We start from the raw sequence: 16945 nt of genomic DNA, 5'->3' as shown, positions 1-16945 counted from the left end.
CGTACTGGCAAGATGCTGGTAATGTATAACACGTGCAGCAAAAGTATTTGTTATGTTATTTCATTTTTGATTCTTTTTACTGAAATGTGCATGGCTTGCTTTTAAAACCATGGGACTCATTACGACTTTGGAGGCAGCCATGGCGCTATTATCGCCATGACTGCCTCCAAAATCGTGTCCGGGTCCGGTCTGGTGGAGTGGGGGGACTTACCGGGACATTCCGCCCTTGGCGGACCCGGTAAGTCCCCATTCCAAATGCTAGTCCCCATTCCCATTTGAGCCCCCATAGGGCTCACTGGGAATGGGGAAGGCGCTAATTACGGGCTCGCGAGTAGCAAGCCTGTTATTAGCGCCCTAGTCCCTTAGCGGGACCGGTAAAGGACGTGGGGTCCGACAACACGTCCCTTGTGGTTCCTGCTAAGGGACCTCGGAATTAGGCAGTAAGGGATTACCGGCACCGGTCTCCTTACCGGTGCCCGGTATCCCTTACCGCCCACATCAGAATGAGGCCCCATGTCTCGAAAAACTAAACAAAAACGTTGCCATGTGTAGCACTGATCTACCTCCAAGGAGCTGTGAAAGGGGAGACTTAGGGCACGATTCATGGAATATTTGCCCGGTTCAAAGTGAATTTGCACTGCTGCAAAGTGACTTTGCACTGCGGTCACAAACTCTTGAATAAGGCCCTTAGTTGTGAAAGGGGCATGTCCCAGAAGGAGTCTGGGTGAGACCAGACAAGAGAAAGCAGCAATTATGTAGGAAAACATTAATATTCTAATACTTCTGATACCAGGGAGTCATCTGTAAGTACAATGCCAACTATGCGTTACAGGTCACTATGAATGACTCCAGTTTTAATATTGTGCCAGGAGATCACACAGAACACAGCACTGGGTTTCCAAGTGCCAGAAGATAACATAATTAGTTACAGAGTTAGTTGCAAGGTGTTGCAACTGAAATGCCAGGTTACTTCAAAGTATACCTTAGTGTTGCTCAAATGGTGCAGCGTGCCGCATGCTGTTCAATTGCGCGTAGTTGCTAATAAAAGCGGGAACCTGCCTGGGGTAATGTTTAAACCATGGTTCTCTTCATACAAGCATGCTCAGCTCAATGCAGCTGCTGCCAGTGAAGCACAGCCTTGCCAGTTTCAAACTGTACTTAATCACAGTCAGCATAATGCCAGTTCCAACAGCGCCATGCCAACCCTGCCCCTGCATGACATGTTCTGATGTCAATGCAGCCTCAAATCCACCAATGATGCCAACACATGACTGGTCAGTCACCATATGTAATACATAGCCTTGGAGGGGCTGCAATGATATGCCAAGTGCCGTTTCAAATGCCCCAAAAAAGCCAGTTTAGGGTTGGTAGAGTCACCATATGTAAGGTAGAGCGCCACAAGTCCAAACTCAAATGACCCACCACAACCAGAGTACAAGCCCAATACCAGGCATCCTCTCCTCACCACCCAGAGCACAAGCCTCATACCTGGCATCCTGCCCCTAACACCCAGAACACAATCCCTGTGCCTGGCACCCCGCCCTCACCACCTAGATTACAAGCCCTATACCTGACATCCTGACCCTCCACCACATAGAGCACAAGCCCCATACCCGTCACCCTATCCCCCAGTACCCAGAGCTCAAGCCCCATACCTCTCACTATGCCTCCCACTACCCAGAGCACAAGCCCTATACCTGGCATCCTTCCCCCACCACCAAGATTGCAAGCCCTATACCTGGCATCCTTCCCCCACCACCAAGATTGAAAGCCCTATACCTGGCATCCTTCCCCCACCACCAAGATTGCAAGCCCTATACCTGGCATCCTTCCCCCACCACCAAGATTGCAAGCCCTATACCTGGCATCCTGCACCCCTACCGCCCACAGTACAAGAGCCATACTTGGCATTCTGCCCCCCATCACAAGAGCACTAGCCCTATACCTGGCATCCTGCCCTCACCACCCATAGCACAAGCCCTATACCTGGCATCCTGCCCTCACCACCTAGAGTACAAGGCATATACATGACACCCTGACCCACCACCACAGAGAGCACAAGCACAATACCTGGCATCCTGCCCACTCCACCCAGAGCACACGCCTCCTACCTAGGATCCTGCACCCCACCAGCCAGAGCACAAGCCCAATACCTGGTATCCTGCCCTGACACCCAGAACACAATCCCTTTGCCTGGCACCCTGCCTCCCACCACGAGAGCTCACGCCCTATACCTGGCATCCTGCTTCTGACTCCCAGAGCCCAAGCCCATACCTGGCATCCTGCACCCCTACCACCCACAGCGCAAGATCTTTACTTGGCATTCTGCCCCCATCACCTAGAGCGCAAGCCCAATACCTGGCACCCTGCCACCCAACCCCCTGATCACAGACCCCATACCCAGCATCCTGCACCCACTACCCAAAGCACAAGCCCTATATCTGACATCCTGACCCTCCACCACAGAGAGCACAAGCCCCATATCCCCATCACGAGAGCACTAGCCCTATACCCGGAATCCTACCCTCACCACCTAGAGTACAAGGCCTATACCTGACACCCTGACCCACCACCACAGAGAGCACAAGCCCAATACCTGGCACCCTTCCCCCCACCACCAAGATTGCAAGCCCTATACCTGGCATCCTGCACCCCCACCACCCACAGTACAAGAGCCATCCCTGGCACCCTGCCCCACCACCCAGAGCACAAACCCTATACCAAGCATCCTACCTCCCACCATCAAGTTTACAAACCCCATACCTGGCATCCTGCCCCCCAACAGCCAGAGGAGAAGCCCCATTCCTAGCTCCTGTCTCCCACTCCCCACAACAGAAGCCCAACACCATCCGGGCCATGGCAACGCTCCCGCCAAATCAAGCTACTTCGTTTGGCAGTGGGCAGGGCTCGCCAAATGTCTTCATGATGTTGGTCCTGAGGGACCAGCCCAGAAGTGCGTTCCCTTCTGTTCTGCACTGGATGTCTCTATAGAGTGGCAGCCAGCACAGAAACCCAGACGCACACCTGCCGGCTGGGGGGATGGACGGGGGGAGAGCACCTGAAGGGCCACAACATTCTGTAATGTGGCATGGGAGGCAGGTGCCCCCTGAGCCCTACCCCAGAGACGACACTGAAGATCACATCTCCCTATATATGATAGGTGCTATACAGGACCTCTGTTCTCATGGCTCACTACATGCTGCAGAAAGGCAAAGAACGTGCAGGAAAGTTTCATCTGCCCATACAGTTTTCTGGACGTTTCTTGCCGATTCACCAAGAGGTAGAGCCTGTCTTTGGAGACTGTGGTGGGTGGGGTCACAGAGAGGGTCACGTATAATCTCTCACAGGAAGTTTTGCTCTCTACTACAGCAAAAACCACTGGATGGATTTACACCAAACTGTGACCACTGGCCAGAGCTTGTAAACAAAGGAAACAGGCCTATATGGATTTCTGTTAGTGAATGTACACAGACTCACGTCTTGAATGCCAGCATCTATTTCCCACTTTCACACCCTCTTATCGTCCCCTTGTTCATTTTCTTCCCTCCAGCGCATTAAGGTTCTGATAGCTCTGGCAGGGGACAGAGTACGCCACTCTACGGACAGGCCTAGGCGCTCTGATACTCTAGGCGCTCTATGGTGGTGATTTGACACAGTATAAAAACATACTAACATAACATAGCACTAAACCCTAATTGGCAGGGCCCAGAGTAAATGTTTTCTGCTCTGATGAAATATTGGGGTTTTTGGTCCAGGGCACTGTTTTCAGAAAACATCAAAGACACAAATGGACATTCCCAGGGACAATCCAAGTATGAGATGGACACAGGGAGTAGTGCTATCCAATCTTTTTTCAGGACTGCTTTCACTCAGGATCAGGCATAGTCTTGCGAGGATATCACAGAAATAACGGGGCGCGTCCGTCACGGGGCGCGTTCGTGAACAGCGTACAATGTGTAGTAAATAGACGCCTACTCAGCCTCACACTACTAATAAGCCACGAGTGATCCTTATCATAAAGGTGAAACAGGCACCGCCCGACGGGTATGCCTCGTTCCCCACATAGGGTAGGGCAGGCAGAGACCGGCTATATTCTTCAAGAGGGATTTGAGCAGGCACAGAAGCAGCCTATACAGCAACAGTACTGTGGTGCAAAAATAAAATAAGGCCCAACCAAGGGTCTATACAAATCGGATACTTTAATTGAACTAAAAATACACACAACTAATAAAAACACTAATGATCCACCCCTTTAAGTGAGAATGCAGACTTTGGAATAAAGGGGCACTCAGGGTTTGATAACGGGTAGCTAAGAAAACATTTTCTGTAGCAAATATTTCATTTTAACATATGGGGCCTCATTATAAGTCAGGCAGTAAGGGGTTAACGGCACCGGTAAAGGTGCCGGCGCCGTCAACCCCGTACCGCCTGATTACAAGGTCCCCTCACGAGACCCGCTCTGCATGTTTACCAGACGTGCAGAGCGGGTCCCGCGAGGGGAAGAGGGAGCAAACAACGGGCCGCTCGTAATCGGCCCGTTGTTTGCTCCCTCTGCCATTCCCATTCAGCCCTATGGGGGCTGAAATAGGAATGGGGACGGTCCGGCCAGGGTGCCTGAAGGGAGGAATTACTGGGCCATCCGAACTCGGAATGGCCCGGTAATTCCCCTTTCTGGGAACCCAGACCTGGACCCGATTTTGGCGGCAGCCATGCCGCCAATAGCGGCATGGCTTCCGCCAAAGTCGTAATGACGGACATGGGGCCTCATTACACGGTAGGCGGTGAGCCATGGCGCTATTAGCGCCATGGCTCATGCCGGTAAAATACCGGCACCGCCTTGGTGGAAAGGGGATTTACCGCCCCATTCCAAGGTTGGAGGGGCGGTAAATCCCCCTTCCACCATTGCCCTTCCCCATTCCCATTTCTGCCCCATAGGGCTCTATGGCAATGGGGAAGGCGCTAATTACGGCACCGCAATTTTGCGGTGCCGTAATTAGCTCCGAGGTCCCTTTGCGGGTTGGATTTTAACGCCTGCAAAAAGCAGGCGTTAAATCCCCCAACCCGCAAAGGGACCTCATAGTAAGGCGGTAAGGATTTACCGGTACCGGTATTTTACCGGTACCGGTAAATCCTTACCGCCATCCGTGTAATGAGGCCCATGGTCTCATAAAGGAAAGGAGTGGGGTTTTAAATGTCACTAGGGCCCTTTAAAGCAGGCGAGGGGCACAGAACCACTATCAATACCTTTTATTCTAGTTCTGCAGGTTTTTCGGCGCAATACCAGTATTTGGGGGCAAGCCGGGGCTCGAGTCAGGGAGAGGCGTCAACATGATGCAAGAAGCCACGTGACAGCGATGGCTTGTGGGTCAAAGCCACTGGGAAATGGCGGGTGGAGTGGGATTGGCAGTGTTGAAAACCTGGTGGCCTCGGCTGTAGAGAAGTGAAGACTAGCCTTCGGAGAGGGGCTGCAGCTTAACTGCCTCAACACGTCATCTTGGTACTGCAGCAATGATGGCTTTGTGCCTGAAGTACCTGGTAACCAGGCTAGCAGTGTCAAGCTGCTGACACTAGAGGACTTTGAGGGTCTCGGATGCAGAGCTACCAGAGGTTCAGTATCCGCGTTGAGGAAAATGCAAAGATGACTGAGGCAGTTGAGCGCCGAGGTCAAAAATCACTCTGGAGTTTCCCCTGCAGCAGCTTGGATGGCGCTGAAGTTGCCAAAACAAGCACCAAAGTGCTTTGCGATGTAGTCAGAGCCACAACAGCCACGGGTCACTTCATTTGTACTTTGTTTGCTGGGAAACCCTACCCAGTGTCTCCAGGGGCAACGTATGTCCTTTCTTTGGCACTTCGGTGCCAGGAAATTCTTATTTATTAATTTTAATTCTTAATAAGGCGCTGCATGCCCTTGGGCCTCAGAGCGCACCAGATGAAACCGGAATGAAAGACAGCAGAGAAGCAGAAACGATGGAAATCAGAAGACGAGCGGATGAGAGCGATTAGTCAACTGAATTGAAGAGTAGGGTTTTTCCATTTCTCTTAAACGTTGTCAGTGAATGAGACGATTTGATGATATCTGTGATACCTGTTGCTTCATTGATAGGTCGGCATCAAGAATTGCCCCTAGTGTTTTCACTGATGTCCTCACAGTGATTGTTACCCGCAACCTTCAAACTGAGCATACTGAGTATTGAGCTTCTTCAGTCGTGGACCAGAGGCCATGATGAGAAGCTGGGTCTTAGTGTCATTGAGTGCCACTGAATTATACGCCATCCAGGCCTGGATTTCCATATAGACTCGGTTCCCTCTGGCAGCATCCTTGGAGGAGGTAGCAGACAATTCAAACAGGATCTGGGGAAAAGGCTGAGTGCATAATTTGCAATCCGAACACCCAGACCGTCAAGAAGATCAAGAAATGGCCTAATATAGACGTTAAACACCAAGGGAGATAAACATGAGCAGTGCTGTATGCACCGTATAAGAGAGGTGGGATAAGCTTGAGCCCTTTCAACTGCCGCTCTAGAGGTTCTAGGACCAAGAAGGTACGCAATCCACTGGGCTGCATTTCCTAAACAGTTGGCAATAGTCAACAGTCTGTTATGTAATAGCTTGTGATCAATAACATCAAATGGTGCGGAGAGGTCTAATAGCAGAAGTAGGGCCGGGTGACTTTTATCTGTAATTCACACTATAATGGACTTAAGGTCCAGGAGAGCTGTCTCCGTTCCATGCTGGGATCTGAAGCCAGATTGGTAAATGTTAAGGAGTTTATTTTCTTCAATACATTTCTGGAGCTGCAAGTAGGCCAGTCTATCCAAGATCTTTAGCAAATATGAGACATTAGCGATTGGCCTATAATTCTTGGGAACTGTGGAGTTGAGTGTGACCATTTTCAAAAGAGGACTAACCCAGACATCCTTCAAGGCAACAGGTACAATGCCTGTCTCGAATGAGGAGTTAATCATGTTGGTGATCCATGGGATCAGAATGTCAAGGGAACCTTTTAAGATGTCAGCAGGACATGAGTCCCCCAGACAGGATGTGGACTTCAAAACAAAGGGGGTTCTGGGAGTCTCTCTACCAGCATGAACACAGCCCATTGACCTGTTCTTGGGTGGATGGCCCCGGGGAGAGTCTCAACCAAGTCTTTAGCTCACTGTCCCTTTCACAGAGGAGAAATATCCCTGCATATCAGTCTTTGTCCTGCCATGGGGCAGTACAGCACTGAAATGCTAGACAATTCTCCTCTGAACAAGAGTACCAACAGCAACCCCATACACGTGTTTCAGCCTTGTTGGGCATCATCAGTGAGGTGGAGCTGTGCCTCTCTGAGAAGAGTGAACAAGGGGTCCACGTCTGAATTCGCCTGGTAACTTTGGGTGAGACCCAAGTTACTTAATATGCAAAACAAAAGGGGTTCTGGGAGTCTCTCTACCAACACAAACACAGCCCATTGACCTGTTCTTGGGTGGATGGCCCCTGGTAGAGTCTCAACCAAGTCTTTAGCTCACTGTCCCTTTCACAGAGAAGAAATATCCCTGCATATCAGTCTTTGGGAAACTACATGTGCGGTTTATAGGGTTTAGTATGATTATTGGATCGCCATATCTGATGGCTCCTCCTAGGACCATCTCTACCCACAACAAATATGAAGTTGCAGGAAAGTAAAGATGCTATTGGTCATGGCAACATTTGTAGGAAAGCCCCTGAACGCTCATACCAGAAAAAATACAAACTGCTAGGGAAAAAGGCCCAAGACACCTCTTGAAAGGATACTAAATATTTTATTCCTAAATAATAGGAGTGCGCCAGGAAAGAGCTCTGTTGCCGCCAAACGTTCTGCCAAAATCTGCATGAGCAGGACATTAAGAAGGTACATCGCGTCATCAGTGACATCATCACATACAGTAGAAACCTGTGTGGCTGGTTGGTGAGACCCTATGCATAGGCTGCCGGCTATACAGGGAATGCCAGGCCATTGGTTCCAGCCCCTTCTGGCCATCTCCTTCCATATGGCTGATGCTGCATTCATCATCGGTTCATGGGGTGATGGCTAATTGACAATTGTTGTGCAAAGTAAACAATTCATCTCTATCTATGTAGCAGTGAACCTTGTACAAGCAGACAGGGGGCCGGGGTGAAAAGCCAAGGTCATAATAACCCACAAACGTCACTCGATCCCAGACAGGTCGGCACCTCTCTAAGGTGTTCCACCTTCGTTCTGGGCTATAATGTTATCCCTCCCTGCACCTCGCAGCACAACTCACATGACCCAGAAGTGAAGGCATAGCGGGATAGTGTCAAACAAAGACGCTCAGCCCTCCACCCGTGGACTTGATATGATATGATAAGTCACTTATAACCGCCTGTACACAAGTGGTTCTAGGTGCACCAAGACAAGGGAGGGAAGACAGAGGGAGGACAATGCAAACGATTTTACTAGGCCTTGTGTTATTCAGATCGTGCAAGGGGAAAGGGAGGGGAAAACAGGGAAGCAGCGCTCTGAGTAAGTGCAGCCAGGGCAGCGCAGATTTGGGTAGTGCAAGGAGAACAAGGGACTGTAGGGTTACATTTACAGCCACTAATTGCATAGTAGGCCTGGTGGCAGTGCAAAGGTGACTCATCAAGAAAGAGCCTGGTAGTGATATTCTGAGGGTAGCCAAGAAACAAGTTGGTACAGCAGACAGGTAGGTCAGCAGGGGAGGGAGAGAGAGAAAGCAGAGGAGAAGAGGAAGGTTTTGAGCTGCTTCCGGACACATTCTTCTCAGAGCATGAATATTGGCAATTTTTAAGACAATGAAGGGTTTATGGATCTCTATGGCTCTGGCCTTTCTCATCTGTGCCAGAACAACCTATTCCTTTCCTCAAGTCCGTGGCCTGTGAGGCTTGTTGCTGCGCTGCATTTAGGCTTTACATTTCAATATGGCTGCTAATATCTAAGATGGCGTTTGTTCTTGCATGTGCACTATATCTACAAAGCATGCAATAATGTGATTGTATAACAGACTTTAAGAGTGCCCCGCTCCCCTCTGGTCTCTTGTATTACATATCACTGCCTTTACCTTATTCTGAACCGCTTGGAGGTCTGGTATGGTCGTCTCTCCTTCCCCACACATTATATGCATTAACGTGAAAGGCAACTGAGGATTGGATACAGCGTTTCATCCCAGTCTTGGGACCTTGGACAGCTACTAGACTGGGTGGACCTTTTCAAGGTGATGAGAATGAACACGAAGGTGCAGTGTGTTCCACCATGTTTCCATCTCTAATCACCTAAGCCTGAAAGAGTATATTCAGTTGTTAACTTTGAGTAACACTTGTATCTTTCCACCTCTGGTTTGATGGGAACAGCTTTCCCCCATCTACCTTGAGTGAATAGGCATTGTCCTGTTCTTCCTGGTCACTTGTGTAGAGACCATGAAATGGAGCTCTCCTGCTTGTAATAATGAAGATTTTAGACTATGCTCTTTGCAGGTGTCTGGGTGCCTTGGTGAACTTGGAAACCATCCATCGATGTTCGTCCTTGGCTAGGGTATGCATTGCGAGCCCTGGAAGGTCGGTCTGCCTGCCTTTAGCTGCATCAGGCTGTCAGTCCTCTCATGTATTCGAAGTCTGTATCCCCTTCCTCATTCACTCCAGTGTACCTATAGCTTCCATCCTTGTTCTTGTGGCTTTCCTTGTTAGTTGCAATTAAGCATATCCAAGCTGGATACATGGATTCTTGGCTTCTTGCAATTTCTGATTTACCAAAGGGAAGTATTTGTTTTGTGTCTACTTGCAATAATCTAATGTATGTTTGTGAAGCTTCGTACGTGGATGCCTATATACTTCATGTCTACGTGCACCTACGTCGTGATGTCAGTGATGACGTCAATAACCTCTCGAGTTATGGTCAGTCGACTTGCTTGATTGCTGATAACTACACTTCCTCCGTATGGTTTGAATGGCTGTCTGAGAGAGTAACGTTTCTCACATATGCGATACATCGATGATTTCGGTGAAGCACATCTGTCATTTCTCTGTCTTCGAGCTGCAAGACGGGTAGGGGTCACGAGGGCCACTCTTGGACCTCCGTCTTCAGCAGATGTCAGGAGCAGAAGAGACCACCAGAAGTCTTACAAGCACTCAATCACACCGAAGTATGCCACGGCGAACCACTACACCACTCCCCATATAGTGACTTCATGACGCTCATTTGATACAATCCAGAGTGAGAGCCACAAAGCTATAGGGGCTGGAGGGCAGGAGACGCAGGGGCTGCAAAAGCAAGGTAACCCCCGCCCAACTGAAACAAACTCTTCATGTGGTATCCTTTCTTGCATATTTACTATTAGGAAATGGCGGCGAGGGGGAAGGGGTCGCGGAGGTGGCGGCCTCTGTTTAACCACATGTTAAAACTCCTGTTCCGAGCCTCCCTGGACGTGGGAGGCCACCATCTTCCCTGCCTGGAATCAGGTTTGTGCACTTCCGTGCTACCTTTCCCAACCTTACCTCCCACCCTCGATGTTCCCGGTGCATCTCTGTTGTGGCAATGGCCGCTACGGAAAGGGAGAAGAGACTACGTGTAGTTCCCTTCTGCTTAATGCATGGTGGCCATTAGGCCTCGTAGTTTCCTTGTAGGTTTTTCTAAACTTGAAAAAAAAAGAACTATTAGCATCGCTGGGATGCTAATAGCAATAATCCCCTCGGGCAGGAGCTTTACAGGGGCAAGTTATGCTCCGGGGCTAACGTTAAAGCGCTCGCTTCGCTCAGGCGTCTAACTTGGCCCCGGTGCATAACCTGGCCTGGTAAATCCCCCGCCCGTCAGGGATTATTGATTAAGTCTAGCTCAACGCCTAACACCCGGAGGGCCTTTTACGAAAAAGGGGACAATGATGAAATAAATATGAATAATATACCGATTAAATGCATGGTATCGCACGAGCAGAAATCCTCCTTCCAGGCACAATTTTTTGGTTTGGTTGTTGTCCGCCACATCAACACCTTTTGGAACTAGCCGTATGTGGCATTGTCAAAGTCTTGCATTTTAGGAAAATAATTCAATCAGATTGTCCCCCCTTTCCTAGTCTCAACTATGGATGTGTTACCCAGTGCTGAGAAGCCCATGTCTAAATGACATAGCTCGTGATCTACCGCCTCTCTACTTATATCATCATATCCTCTTTACCACAATCCCATTGTGTCTTCCCAGTTTGTGTGCTCTCTGTGCCCCAATCCCATTCCTGATTCCCCCCGGCCTAACTTTATATCCTGTTTTCCTTTCTTCTTCTGCCATAGATTAGGGTCTGGTTACCCCAGGCAGGGGCACAATACGCCATTTTCTCAGACAAGGTACCAACTGGGTAAAACCACTGCAGCGGCGACCCTGTATTTCTCTCTTATTCTGCCATAGACTATGCTCTGGTTACCCCAGCCGGGGATACACTATGCCACATTCACAGACAAGGTACCGACTCTGTAAGACCACTGCAGAGCAAGGAAATGATTCGTTTGGATGCAGTAGTAAATGCACAGTACCATGTACTGTACTTTGCCTGCAAGACAATGTTTCATTTACATTCAACAGTAAATGTACAGTAACATGTGATGATGTCCTTGAAGGCAAGGCAATGTTTCATATGCATGCAGTAGTAAAAGCACCTTACCATGTAATGTCCATTGCCTGCAGAGCAACGTTTCATTGGCGTACGGTCCTCTGCGTGGAAGCCATGTTTCATTTGCCGAAATAGTAAATGCACAGTACCATCTAATGCAGAGGTCTTCAAACTGTGGGCGCGCTGCTGCATTCCGGGGAGGGGGGGTGGGGGTGGGGGGGGGGGGCAGTTGCCAGAGTCCAGCATGAAATGTAAAAAAAAATAAAAAGTTTTTTTTTTTTAGATTGGAGGAAATGGTTCACATGGTCAGACTGGACCATAAAACGGTTTTAGGCACAATGAAAAAATGGCCAGCAGTTGCAAATGGATATTCAGTCCTTTAGTCACAGACTGTTTGAATAGTACCCAAGGGGTTGTTTTTTGTTCAAATGTAAACAAATGGTGATATTTAAAGAATATTTATTCAGCAACAATGGTCAAAATTACTAGCTGCATAGTGAAGTAACTCCTCAAACTGCCCCACATTGACCAGAAAAGTGGCCCATTTTGACTGGCCTACACTAGTATTTTGCATTTTTTGGTACGGTCATCGCCCTATAGGCCAGTCCAAGCCTGCCGGCTCATCCATAATGGTTGAGGGGGCGTCCACCCACTGGCCATCTCACCCATTATGGAGGAGCCAAGGAGCCAGCCCAGTGAAACACTGAGCACTCCCTCAGCTGCTTTTTCCAGCTGAGGGAGTGCTCCTGGACTGGCTGAACTGTCAAAGGGAAACACGGTTTGCCTTTGACAGTTCATTTCCCCAGCCGCACATGATCACTGAGCCATGCAACGCTTGGGGTGTTTTGCTTCGCCAGCCTTGCATAGCTCATTGGAAATGCTGGCTGGGGGACTGCATGTATGTATGTGCGAGGGGGTGCTCCTGCGCCTCCTCGCACATACAGGCAGAGCAACCTAGAGCGGGGCATTGTAGCAACCACGCGCAGGCCCCTGCAGAAGGTACGTTTATGGCGATTTATTTTTTATTTAAATATGTGTATGCTTGTGTTATGGGACTGTGGTGGGAGCAGGATGGGCGGCAGCACTGGGATAGTGGTGGGAGTAGGGTGGGGAGAGCCCAGGGTCTGTACTGGGAGTAGGGTGCGGTGACGGCACACAAAAGTTCATAGCGATTTCTACATACTGTCCATCTGGCACTTTTGGGGGGGCCCGGCCTGCCCAAACTTTGCTCAGGGGGGGCCCAGGTCAAAAAAGTTTGAAGACCACTGATCTAATGTCATTTGCCTGCAAGCCAATGCTTCCTTTGCATGCAATAGTAAAGCACATTACCATGTACAGTCATTTGCCGGGAAGCCCTGTTTTATTTGCTTGAAATAGTAAATGCACAGTACCGTGTACTCTCCTTTGCCTGCAAGACAATGGGCCTCATTACGAGTCTGCCGGAACGAAAACAACGGTGGCGGTAAACCCACCTCTAACGTTGATTCCAGACCGGCAGATTACGAGTTCTGCAGGCGGTTGGTGTCCCTCCCACCAGGTCTGTCCTGGCGGGAGTAATAGCACCCGCCTGCAGGCGGAAATGGAAACACTGGCTCCATCATAGACGGAACTGGTGTTACCATGGTCCCCATTCCCATAGAATCCTATGGGACTCTATAGGAATGGGGAACAACACAGTTACCGCCTCCGGAATTACCGGCACGCAGGGTTGTAATACCCTGGTGTGACCGAGTGGTTCGGAGCTGGTAACTATTATTATTTTATTATTATTATTATTATTATTATTATTATTATTATTATTATTATTATTAACTGTTTACGGGTCCCCGGGCTACCTGCCGGTTTTTCCGGCACGGTTCCCGCCGGACTCGTAATGAGGCTATTTGCATGCAGTAGGAAACATTTCCTGCGAAGTTCTTCTAATGTAATGCAACAAAATGTTAATCATGAATGTTCAGATGGTCTAAGGAACCCCCAGACATCCTAACACGCTTTATCATGCATGTTCAGATGGTCTACGGAGCCCCCACACATCCTAACACGCTTTATCATGCATGTTCAGATGGTCTACAGAACCCCCAGATATCCTAAAGCGCTTTGAGTGGAGACCATGATTATGGCTGTTAGGCACTATTCACATATCACTTAACATCACACGGAGAAGGATGCCCTTTATATCGTATGCAATATACCCATTCTTGAACAATTGAATGGAGACCAATGATGAAAGCTGGTCAATCAATAATAAACTGAAGAACACACGCATTATTACTCCTTTGACGTGTGCAGCCATGAACGAAAGAGAATTACTGCCCATTCGAACGGTTTTCATCAATAATATTATCGACAAGTTTTCTGAGATCTGAGGTCCGTTCCTGGACATTGTATGGGTAAGATGGACAAGAGTTGAGGATGTTACTTACACCTTGGGCCCGATTCATGGAATTTTTTTGCACGGTTCAAAGTGAATTTGCACTGCTGAAAAGTGACTTTGCACTGCCGACAGAAACCGGGATTCATGGAACTGTGCAAAGTGTATATTTGCAGTTCAAAGTCGCTGCAAAGTTAAATTTGTACTGCAAATCATGACTTTGCATGGCAAAAATGGATGCGCAAGTGCCTATATTGGTTGTGGTTGCATTGAATGTCTACTTGCCGTGTATTGAACCTGTGTTTCTCTCTCTCTCCTGTACTGATGGGTGAATTCTTTCTAATCATCACCTGAAGGCTAAAGTTGAGGGCACACGCGGGTGGACTCATTCCACCCACTTTGTTCAGATGGTGGACTCAGTCTCCCCCAGCTAAAATGAGAAACATTGAACGTCTTTCTTGAGTTTATGAATTTAAGCCGACCTCAGGGATCGAAATAAAACCGTCAGGTTTGAGGCCGGACACTTCACCACTGCACCATATAACCTGATGCGAAACATCAAACAACTAGAGGTGAAATGTCTCTTTTCACTACCGCATGTTTCAGGGAAAACATCTGTATTGGTTCTTGGAGTTTAAAACATGCACACCTTTTAATGTTTTCAGAAACACTATTAGAAGAAAATACCCTCTCTTGGTTTTGTGTGTGTGTTGATTTTGTGAAACGTAAATAAAATTTGTCGTGTGCAATTTGGGGTAGTCATACTAAGCCAATTTGATGAAATGTGCATATTTCACCTTGATATGCTAATTTCTGGCAATGTCACATCTCATTGCGTTTGTTGATAAGTTCCCAATTTTTATTTTGAGGACTTGACCCCTGATCACCTGACTTGCATTGTAGGGTTATGTTGCTGATGTGTTGCGCCTATGTATTTTCACCCCCTGTTATAAGGCTCAGCATGTGTTGTTTTGACTATTGTATTTTACGTTCTGTCTGCATCCATAAAATAAAAAATGAAACTGCAAGAAATTAATAGTATCGACTATTTACATCATGCAGACCACAAGCTGAATTGCCCTTGCTGGCCTAACACACTGGCACGCCTTTTAGCCATGCATTGCCCCTGCTGGCCTAACTCCATGGAACGCCTTTTATCCATGCATTGCCCCACCTGGCCTAAGTCACTGGCACGCCTTTTATCCATGCATTGCCCCTGCTGGCCTAACTCCATGGCACGCCTTTTATCCATGCATTGCCCCTGCTGGCCTAACTCCATGGCACGCCTTTTAACCATGCATTGCCCCTGCTGAGTTATTTATCCATGCATTGCCCCTGCTGGCTTAGCTCACTGGCACGCCTTTTATCCAAGCATTGCCCCTGCCGGCCTAACTCCATGGCACGCCTTTTATCCATGCATTGCCCCTGCTGGCCTAACTCCATGGCACGCCTTTCATCCATGCATTGCCCCTGCTGGCCTAACTCACTGGCACGCCTTTTATCCATGCATTGCCCCTGCTGGCCTAACTCCATGGTACGCCTTTTATCCACGCATTGCCCATGCTGGCCTAACTCCATGGCACGCCTTTTATCCATGCATTGCCCCTGCTGGCCTAACTCCATGGCACGCCTTTTATCCATGTATTGCCCCTGCTGGCCTAACTCCATGGCACGCCTTTTATCCATGCCGGAATGATGCACCGACCCTGGGGGAATTAGGGCCTGACAGCTGCAAGCAGCAGATAGAAGGTTCCAGATACGTGTTAACACGCTGCGCTGTCTCCGTTGTGTAGTGTTTGGTCACGGGCCCCATGATTTAGCAGGTATGTCCATGAAGGGGAGTGGGGAGCCCGCGGCGGTGTGCGATGAAAGCCTCCCTAGCGGGGAATTCCATTCCCAGTATCCCTGGAATGCAGTGACGTCATGGACCAGAGAAGCCCGTCAGGATTTTTTCCATCCCCACACTTGATAAAGCGCGCGGCCCTTGCTTCCCTCTCACGTGACGTCCAATGTAAACAGCGCTGGGGACGCTTTTCCCGCCCATCTCTGAGGCATGGCAGGGCCCGCGTCCTGCTCACGGATGCGTGATAGCTCTGCTGGGGTGGCACAGGCTGAGACTGTCAGGGGGGCCATATTCATATTAGGATATCAATCTATAACCGATTGCACCCAAAGGGGACTTCAGTCTGTCTGCACTGTAGCTTAGGGTACCTATATGTGAGCCCCAAGGGCAGGGCCTTCAAGGTCTCCCCCGAGCTGGCATGGTGGCGCAAGTCGCCCTATAGAAATGAAATGCACCTGCTCTTATCCTGGCGCCGGGCTTTCCAGCGTGGGAGCGGGGCGCATTTAATAACTGTAGGGCACGGATGCTTTTGCATCAGCGCCCCATTGAATTGATTATTTGCTCAGCTCTGTCCCGGGAGCGGGTGGTTTTCATTAGCATAGGGTGCTGATGCATCAGCGCCCCATTGCAGTGATTACTTGCTCAGCTCTGTCGCGGGAGCGGGTGGTTTTCATTAGCATAGGGTGCTGATGCATCAGCACCCCATTGAATTGATTACTTGCTCAGCTCTGTTGCGGGAGCGGGTGGTTTTCATTAGCATAGGGTGCTGATGCATCAGCGCCCCATTGCAGTGATTACTTGCTCAGCTCTGTCGCGGGAGCGGGTGGTTTTCATTAGCATAGGGTGCTGCTGCATCAGCGCCCCATTGAATTGATTACTTGCTCAGCTCTGTCGCGGGAGCGGGTGGTTTTCATTAGCATAGGGTGCTGATGCATCAGTGCCCTATTGCAGTGATTAACTCACTGCTCTGGCGCGGGAGCCGAGAAGTAAAAAGAAAATGTGCCCCCACCCACTTTTTGCTCGCCCGGCACCAGCATTGACCAGGGACACGCAGGATGGGGGAAGCTACATTTTTGTTTAATTGTCCGGGGCACTACCACTGCTAAGGCCGGCCCTGCCCAAGGGCACTGAAGAGGG

This window comes from Ambystoma mexicanum, chromosome 2p, assembly GCF_040938575.1.
Source record: "Ambystoma mexicanum isolate Mex_15411 chromosome 2p, UKY_AmexF1_1, whole genome shotgun sequence".
Taxonomy (NCBI): domain Eukaryota; kingdom Metazoa; phylum Chordata; class Amphibia; order Caudata; family Ambystomatidae; genus Ambystoma; species Ambystoma mexicanum.
Note: the sequence above shows the minus strand (reverse complement) of the source record.